The sequence below is a fragment of the Amblyomma maculatum genome, chromosome 10 (genome assembly GCF_055883805.1).
Source record: "Amblyomma maculatum isolate TAMU_Amacu chromosome 10, ASM5588380v1, whole genome shotgun sequence".
In the NCBI taxonomy this organism is placed as follows: domain Eukaryota; kingdom Metazoa; phylum Arthropoda; class Arachnida; order Ixodida; family Ixodidae; genus Amblyomma; species Amblyomma maculatum.
Genome location: NC_139353.1, coordinates 17,372,471 through 17,382,673, shown reverse-complemented (window position 1 = coordinate 17,382,673; position 10,203 = coordinate 17,372,471).

Below are 10,203 nucleotides of genomic sequence, written 5' to 3'. Positions count from 1 at the left end.
CGATTCATCCTGCACCCCTATCATCGTACCGCTAGTATTTCGGCAATGAAGCGCTTTTTAAACCTCCCTTCTTTGGCGTCTCGTCGTAAACTTTGGCGCATTTTTTTTGAATAAAATATTTCACACTTGCCCCTAGATTCGTACTGTACTAATTCCCCCACCTGCATACATTGTTTCTCGACTGGATCATGCACACAAGGTTGGGATTTCTTTATTCAGGATACAAACATGCTGCGAGTCTTTCATCCCTCGTACCTCCAAGGACTGGAACCATCTTCCCGCTCCGATCGCCAGCATTGAAGACATTGATCATTTTCGTACTGCCATAGCCACCATTGCATATGAAGTCGACTGACTTGTCGGCGCTTTTTCTATTTATTTGTTATTACATTTTGTACCCTCCACTCCCTTCTGGCCCTGAGGGTAAATAAATAAATAAATAAATAAATAAATAAATAAATGAATAAATAAATAAATAAATAAATAAATAAATAAATAAATAAATAAATAAATATTCTCCTCACAGATTAAGCCCACTGAAGCTTGCAATGCGAGAGCACTGAATTTTCAAGCGTCTTCTGAATTAAGGATGATTTCAAGCAGCGCGGCACCTGTGCTCTTAAAAAACAACCACACGTAATTTTAAAGGGGGCACGGTTCATAGTTAAGTAGCACGGTAAATTTGTTGAGAAGGTTAACATTTATGTCCCACATTTCAACTAAACGGTGCACTATCGGTAAGCTGGATCCTCATACACGTACACTAAAGCATTGTGACGGCAAATAAAAAGCTATACTTGTCTACAAAGCCAATCATCAGCCAATCATCACAAATGTAAACCCCTTTTAGATAAATGTAAATCTTACCAAAAAAATAAAGACCGCACCACAAGAGAAATTATTGAAGCCGAAAGAATTTTGGAGCTTGGGGACCGATGCATTAGCACTCCTTCCCTTGCGTTATCGGACAAAGAGCTTACGTTCTTGGCAATGCGTAAAAAGAGATAATTGGTTTTGGTTTCGGCATGCGCATTGCATCTGTTTTATCTGTTTTTCTGTCGTGCTTCAAGCCATGTATATATGCTTGCCAACTTCTGGAAATACAATCAGTTGTCAGTAAACAAAACAAAACAAAACAAAAAGCAAAAACAAACAGCGCTGTGTTTTTGTCCTTCTGATCTTCGTCCTCGTCCTTCGCGCTGTTATTCCAAAATGTATTACCAACTAGCCGGCACCTCAGCGCTTGTTATCAGCCTACTAGTTTAGTTGAAAACCTAGCAGAACAAAATTTGTTCTGATGTGTGCTTGAACGTTCTGCGGTTTGTGCATGTAGTGATACGACAATTCCACGTTTCGCGTTAATGGAGCAAGCCATATAAAGTTTCCAAACCACGCACTTTATATTATACCAGGTACCTTAGCATGTACTATGAAATACAATATTGCGAAAGTTGAGGTAACCGAGACAGGAAGAAAAGTTTTTAAAGAAGAAACTAGCAGCAGCGGAAGATGTCAGTTAATGAAAAAAAATATGGCTATTACTTATCCCAGGAACTACAATTCGACCATTAGGTTATTATTTAAAGAGTCGCGCGATACAGTAGTGGTACGCAAAAGGGGCCTTCTCTCTAAACCTCATTTTACCATCACTCTGGAGGTCAATGTCAGGGGTGAGGTCTGTGCGAGGAACAAGATAGTGCCGTTAGGTTTTAAAATGAAACAAAACTCTGTACAAAGCCTCTTGACATGAGGAAATCGATGCTCATTACGCAAAAGACTGAAGCTGAACAAGTCAGGCGCGCAAGCTGTTCAGCGGAACAGCAACAAGCGCCGGTGACGGGTTGAAATCCTCACGGCGCGCGTTTCAACGCGTCAGAATTAAAGCTCTCGTTCCCCAGAAAATCCCGCATCTACGTAGTTAGCGAAAAAAGACGGACGTGTGGCTAGTGGCTGTCTTTGCAGGACACTGCATGGACGTAAGGTTGTCCGACGCCCTGTGAGGACATATGACTCATTCGGTATTAGCTACCACATGAAGTTTCCCTTTTCAGATGGCAGACTAAGATTTGAAGCAGCCTTCCAGGACCCTTGCATTCCGACTCAGAAAGCTGCCCCAGGACAGGCAAGCACGTTGGTACAGCTAGGTTAAGAGGGCGTTACAACTGTGTTGGATGGCCTTTAGCATATCACTAAATTAAGCGATTACTAATCAGGCGGGTAGCAAAATCCATGTATAAAGTCGGTAGCTTTTTCAGAGGTATCGCAGGAGCGTAGACAGCTCGGCACTGCGGCATCGGAACAGGAAGGAGAGGAAAATATGTGAAAGCAAGGGCGCACCCACAAATCCTTCTGCTGGAGTGAACGTCGTCTGCTAGGCCATTTCGATTAATGCGAATGCTTCATTACCTATATTCGGCTGTTATGTGTCGAAATCCAAGAAGCAGTGACACTTTTTATCCTCTCCATACATTTTTATAGCATTGATTTAGAGCTAATAAGCGTCCTCGAGACGGTACCCGGAAAACCGACCGTGAGTGGAGCCTTTTGAAGTGTCCCTCCAAATTGTAGCATACAATGCTAGTTCTTAATCTGTGGTAGAGCATGAGGCATACGGTCACTATCCGTATCAAGGCTCTCCTTCCTCCGTTAGACACATATGCTCCCGACTTGTTCACGCGTATGTCAAACGATGGTTGTCGTTTTAGCGAATATCCAAAGCTATCTTCCAACCAGAGGTACAGCGGAAGCTCTCGTTCATGATGGTGATACGGACATTGCTATATTTACAAAATTATTGCTCTCAAATATTTTTCTAAACGACTTATTCGACGCCGATCTATCATGCGAATTCTAGGGTCCTATCTTGACCAAGACGGAAAGGGCACAACATGTGTCAGTAAAGTAAGGTCACAGTGCAAGACACTCCTACGTCTCCTTAACAGAGTAACCAGTCTCCAGTGGGGTACAAAGGAGAAGGAGACCCGCCAGCTAATTAGAGCCCTTCTCAACTCCCGCATCATGTATGAATACAATTGCTACATCATCGCAAGAAGGCAGTCTCAAAAACCTTGAAAACCTCAACCGAGAAGCCATCCGCATTGTCACGGGTCTGCCGAAACACACACTTCTCAAAGGGTTGTACGCGCATAGCGGCATCAACCTGCTTGCGGAGATTGCTGAACAGGCAAATCTCGCCCCAAAGGATGGGCTACTCTGTACCCCAGCTGGCCGGTACATCCTAGAGGAAATTTATATTGCGCCTAACAAAGAAGTTCGCCCTTCAAATGATTATGTGTATCCGCCTTGGGCCCCGCCAATTTCGCTGACAGATGGTAAGCCATTGCTACAAAATATGGCTCCTCGCTGTGGCAACTCGGAGCGACGCAAGCGTTTCGCTAAGGCACATAGCCACAGCGTAGCGAACGAACCAACGGCTACTACCACAATAATATATATTGACATGGCAGGGACAATACTTACCACAACCAATGCCAATAACAGCGACACTGATGTTTCCAAGTATATCCGGACGGTGGCGTGGGTCGATGTCACCTATCGTGTGGTTAATAAATCTCCACTGCCCATCATCGATGACGTCGACGCTGTGGAAGTAGAGCTTGTAGCCCTTTTAGAAGCTGCGCAGTGGGTCCTACAAACCTTTCAAATACATGATTCCAAGCACAGACTACATCTCTTCACGGATTCATCTCGAGCGTATGAAGTGTGCAGACGAGTGACCTCGAGTCCGTCAACGTATTTTAAAATTATCGGTGATTTATAAGAGACATTGGACGACCTCAATCTCAAGCTAAACATTAGAGCGACGATTTCACACGCAGGCATTGAAGGCAACGAGTGGGCTAACAGCGAGGCGCGAGCAGAAGCACGCAAAATATCAACGGCACCGAACACGCTTTCCACCTTAACGGGTACAAAAACCTGCCCGTTGGAATTCTCCACCTTCAAAGCGATCGCGAGGAAGCGACGGCGCAAGACCCCTGAGCACCTCCGCAATGGAAGAGAGGAACGCGCCGAGGAACAGGCGCGCCACATTCTTCCCCCTATGCCGGAAGAGTTATCGAGGGCCACACAGACATCAGTCCGCCGCCTAGCACTTCGTTAATCCCGTCATTGAGGCAAAATTATTTCACAACGACTCCGACAAAGGGATGTGCTGTCACTGCCGATGTCCAGCGACCGCTGGCCATTTAGTATGGGACGGTCAAGATTATTCTAACATTCGAGTCAGGGCTTTCGCCGAAATTCCAAATTGACATCCGCCCGGCCAGCTACATCGGCTTGGTCCTACCGCTCTCTCTCGACAACTCGGCCGTCGCTATGCTCTGGGCAAAGCTCGGAGAGTTTGTTGACTTAGGCCTCAGAACCAAGCTTTATAGCAGATGCCAAAGACAATCAAACCAGCACCCGCCTCGGCCGCCGTGACTGTGGTAAAACCAGATGCCCGCACAGATGCTAAAAGCAAAAGTGCATGACTCGGGGCTGTAAATAAACGTGTTTCAATCAATCAATCAATCAATCAATCAATCAATCAATCAATCAATCAATCAATCAATCAATCAATCAATCAATCAATCAATCAATCAATCAATCAATCAATCAATCAATCAATCAATCAATCAATCAATCAATCAATCAATCAATCAATCAATCAATCAATCAATCAATCTAAACGACTTACTACTTGATACAACATCTCCTTTCCCGCATACCACATACAAATTTGATCGGGTTTCGCCCGCAGGTGGTGGGTGATGCTCTAGCTTCTATAACAACATTCATTTTTTATTGCTTCCCACCTAGAAATCATCATCATCATCATCATCATCATCATCATCATCATCATCATCATCATCATCATCATCATCATCATCATCATCATCATCATCAGCCTGACTATACCCACTGCAGGGCGAAGGCCTCTCCCACATTTCTCCACTTAACCCGGTTCTGTGCTAGCTCCATTCACTTGACCCCTGCGAACGTCTTAACCTCGAAATACTTAGCGTCAAACTCACTCGTTTACTCGATCACGTGCATGCAATTACATGTTGCCGCGCTTCTGATAGTCACAGCCCTCTTAATACTGAATTACACTATATTTTTTTTCGATCTTAGATCTCAGTTGCATCCTCTGAGTAGACTATTTTCCCAGATATTGACTTGGAAAACCTATGCTCATCTCACCTGCTTCAACCTCTGCGGGGACTTCATTTTCCCGGTAATGACTGGGAAAACCTATGTTCATTTTCTCCACATTCGAAAGATTTTCTTGAGTGTTTCGCCAGCTTTAAACTCGGCCCAGTGGTTAACGTTCATACCTGCGGCAATAACACTCTTTATTTAGTTTTTTCGTGAAGCCTTCGGTTATTCGGTTTCACTCATGCAGTGATGGTTTCGTGGCCACAACACCGTTGTTTTCAAGTGAGCACTTCTTCTGCATCTCCGGCTGCGCTCTTTAATACATTCACTTGAACAAAACGTTGCGGGCTAGTTGGTTCATCGCAAGGGGGAAACAGCGCAAGCTAAACACGGACAAAAAGGGAGGACGAGACACAAGGGGGAAACAGCGCAAGCTAAACACGGACAAAAAGGGAGGACGAGACATGCATATGTAGGCCAAACCGGCAGATGCCTCAACAAGAGATTGTCTGAGCACAATTGCAATGTTACGCAACGAATCTCGGGCCATCTGGGCATTCATTGCCGAGATTGCAAATGCACCCCTGAGTTGGGCAACACGAGCGTGATAAGCAGGTGTGGTGACAAAACCACGCGAGAGATTATTGAAGCTTTAAACATTGCGCATCTTAAAGAGCATTGTGTCAGCCCACCCTCCATAGCCCTTATAGATAAAGAATTGCAGTTCTTATCGAGAGCTGGATGATCTGTGTTTTCCTGTATGTTTTCTGATGGCGATGACTGTTCCCAACCAGGTTGCTGTTGTATCCCTTGATGCTACTGTATATTTACCGACGTGTCTGAAATAAACCTTCAGTTGTAAGTCAGCGCTGTGTGTGTCTCGTCCTCCCTTTTTGTCCGTGGTTAGCTTGCGCTGTTTCCCCCTTGCTTAATACATTCACGCTTATATAAAAAAGAGAGACATTTTCCGCCTAGAGTCCGAGCTTGTAGATGTTTTTCTTGACTTTCAACAGTCCGCCCCTTATAGCACTCTCGAAGAAAACTGGCTGGGTTTTAAGAGTAAAATTGCTGAGCTGGTCGACATTTATAGTCGAATGATGTGTATTCGCGGCGATTCTAACAAACGCCGGTACTCGTTTTAAACAGGCTTCCACGAAAGTAAGATATTTTTTCGTTAAGGCAAAGAAACGGCGCTAGATTTAAAGCGAAAAAAAGTATTTTTCGCGCCTACAAGAATATGCAAGTCCTCTAAGATGAGCAAAAGAGAACGTTTTTTAACAATAAAATTGTATAGCACTCTGCAAACCAGCCGAAAGAAATTATATAAGCTTTTATCACCGAAGTTGATTCATTCGCACAGCATTGCCCTTTCTTATCCAGATAGCTTACAGGTTCCCTAAAAACGTCGCCCCGATGTCATGAATTCTCATTTTTCCTCGGTTTTCAGTGAGCTTGCCGTGAGCACACCAACCTTACCAATTTTAAACTTGCCTGAGATGGCCCTTTTCTGCATCAGTACTGCATTTGTCTGTACACAAATAGATAAACTGAATATGTATATAAATAGTACAGTGGGGCCGGCATTCATCATCATCATCATCAGCCTGACTATACCCACTGCAGGACGAAGGCCTCTCCCATATTTCTCCACTTAACCCGGTTCTGTGCTAGCTGCATCCACTTGACTCCTGCGAACTTCTTAATCTCATCCGTCCACCTAACTTTCTGCCGCCCCCTGCTACGCTTTCCTTCCCTTGGAATCCAGTTTGTCACCCTGAGCGACCATCAGGTATCCTCTCTTCGCACTACATGTCCTGCCCACGTCCATTTCATCTTCTTAATTTCCACTAGAATGTCGGTAACTTGAGTTATTTCTCTGACCCACTCTGCACGCTTCCTATCTCTTAATGTTACCCTTACCATTTTTCGTTCCATAGCTCTCTGGGTTGTCCTCGACTCAAGTAGAACTCTCTTGGTTAGCCTCCACGTTTCAGCCCCATAGGTGAAATTAGAGCGTTGCGCAAATTATATCTTGCCATATCTTAAAAGTGTTATTTGACAAATGTCTGGCTAACGGATCAATGCATAGGGACTGCAAAATAAACAAAATGGTTTTTGTGTTCAAGGCAGCTAACAGAAGCGACCCGTCGAATTATAGTGATTTTTTGTTACACTGCATTTCCAGTGAATTATTTGAAAGTATCATATACTGTCATAATGTTTCCCACCTGTATTTCAACCCCTCCTTTAAAAATTACCCTAGCTTTTTCGTAAATATTTTAAATTACCACAGACTTTCTATTAAAAATTTATTACTCGTTCCAAACCAATGTTGCCTATTCAACCAATGGTGCCTGATCAACGTCTTTTGCCCAAGCTTCGACGTCTAAGCTTACATTCACTTATTTTGGCTTGGATTCCTAACTTTCTCATGGATCGCTTTAAATTCGGCGTAATAGGTGGTCTGCCTTCATAAAATGTCCATGTAACTTCCGGAGTAACGCATGCAGGGATCCGGGCTGGGTCAGCTTCATTACTTAAGTTTCATAAATGACCTCAACTTTGATATCTCCTCCACCATCCACCTTTTAGTCAATGATACCACAATTTACAGACGTGTAACTGCTAAGGACGGTCTCCAAAAAGATCTAATGCTATTTGGGAACTGCTGCACATAGAGGATGATGAAATGTAGTACCAAGCAGTGCAGTTATGTGCAAGTTTCACTCTAGCATTCTAACTTAACGTACCCACAGCTGTTACTCTAGGAAGAGATATGACAGGGAGAATCTTACTGCTACCTTGGAATCACGATCAGTAATAAATTGACCTGGGCAGACCACATTGCAAGAATCACGGCCGACGCTTCCCATACACTTGGTTTCATCTGAAGATCCCTCTCCACTTCGCCAACATAGGTCCAACACTGGTGTATAAAACGTTTGTTCACTGTAAACATGAATCTGCATCCACGAAGTAGAATTCTCACAATTCCTATAAAATAGCATGTTCGAATCAATTCAGAACCGCGCATAACGCAATTTTTGACAATTCTTGTAGCTTAAGCGCAATAAAATGATCTCATGGCCTCATGAAAAAAAAATATAAAACCCTATGGAACACCTTAGGGCACTCTGCTACCGTGGAATTAGCTCTGTTGAAAGGCTGAAAACGATTAGAAATAAAACTACAAACCCTGTTGTGAAGGCAGGGAATTTGCTTAGGATGGTGACAAGTTTATGCAACAAGTTTTAGTAAATAACTGTATGAAATAGAATGCCTTTGAAAAATCAAGGAATATCGCTTCTCTTTGATTGTTATAGTAAATGTCAAGGGTGAATTCATGAAGCGTTGTTAAAGTGCTGAAACCACGCTTTAAGCCATGCTGGACATTTTGTTTAGCAAATTAGTGGCACAAGGTATTTCATAATGTTTTTTAAATTATGCGCTATAAAATTTTAAATGCATGATGAATTAAGGAGATTCGCCTCTAATTAGATATATTTTGATTGTCATCGGTGTTGAACAAAGGGAGGGCTTGTGTTATTTTCTGTGATGACGGAACTGTGAAGGAAGCAAGAGACGTGCGAAGCATTGCAATGATATAGTGACAAGTCCATAATGAGGAGCGTACCAAAAGCGAGTTCGGGATGCAATAAAGCCCAGCAGACTTCTTAGTATGAAGTTTCAACACTGGGTTTAAAACGCCATTTTCACTGATAACAAATATCCTTTATGGGTACGGCCATTCAAGCAATAGTGCCTGGCTGGATGACGTTGTTGTCACAAGAAAACGTTGAATGGAAGTGCTCAGTAAATGCATTAGGTATAACAAATGGATCATTGGTAGACGGACTGTTAATCGTTACAGTAGTAGCTATCTTATCGCTTGGTAGAACAGATGAAAACAAAGCTTACAGGGTTAGTGTTTAGTAGATCTTGTAGCTGCACTCGAGATAAAAAATCCTTAGCAAAGTTAGTTTTTAATGGAATGTCTTCTTTGGCTTTCAAGAGACATGTCATGGCTGCCGCCGTGGAAGATTTAATATATCTTGCGGAATTTCAATATCTTTCGGCTCTGTTTTGACAGGTATGAAACCCTTTATGTATTTTTAAAGTAAGGATTCGATATGACTAAAAAATGCGTTAACATCGCAACTAATACTTACCGCTATAACTTATTCAAAGTATTCAAATATATCAGCCAGAGCTTCAGTTCTTGAAATACAATCAACTTTATTTTAATCAGAAAATGTGGAAAAAAACTAAATTCGGTTTAGTAATTGAAAAATTTCAGGAGACTCTATGACACCACATTCGTAGCCCCTTTTCAGAAATGTTAGAGCTAAGGAAAACCAGATCGAGGAGAGCGTCGCACCTTCTCTGGTTATCGGTAATATGGACAAGGTCAAATAAAAGGGAAATGCAAAGAAGTTCTTTCGTCATAGAAGTTTCTTTTACAAGTGTTAAAGTAGGCCAAAGTGGGCTCGGTGGCACCTCTTTTAATGCACTCGTAGCTTTCCTAGTACGAAGTGCTCGATATTTGCTACTATATCATCCCCCGTATATCGGTGGCATAAACATTGAAATCTGTGGATCGGGGTGGTATTGCAAAGTAGCACGCTTGCAGTTGACATTCCAAGCTCTGCCATCATCACGTTAACATGCCGCACGTTTCCGGTCTCTTTCTACTCTGTGGGGTGCAATGTTTCTGATAACAGCCGTAGTTCGTATCGCTTGCATGCACAGCTGTTTTCCCAGACTCGTTCCTGCGACCTCGGTTTCAGGAATTGTAGGCATTTCAAGGCTTTGCTATATTACATACATGCATACTCCTCAGCAGTTTAATTGAACTCACTGCTGAAAATCCCCGCTCTAAACTAAACAAATAACATTAAGTGCCAGAACTAATTACACCAAACATTCGATAAAACTGAGTGCTTGGTTCCAATTAAAAATAATCAAACTGTCATTTTTTCTTCATTTCCTTAATTAAACTGCTGACGCAGGTGGAAGCTGAAAGTCTAGTTCATAAAGGCACTC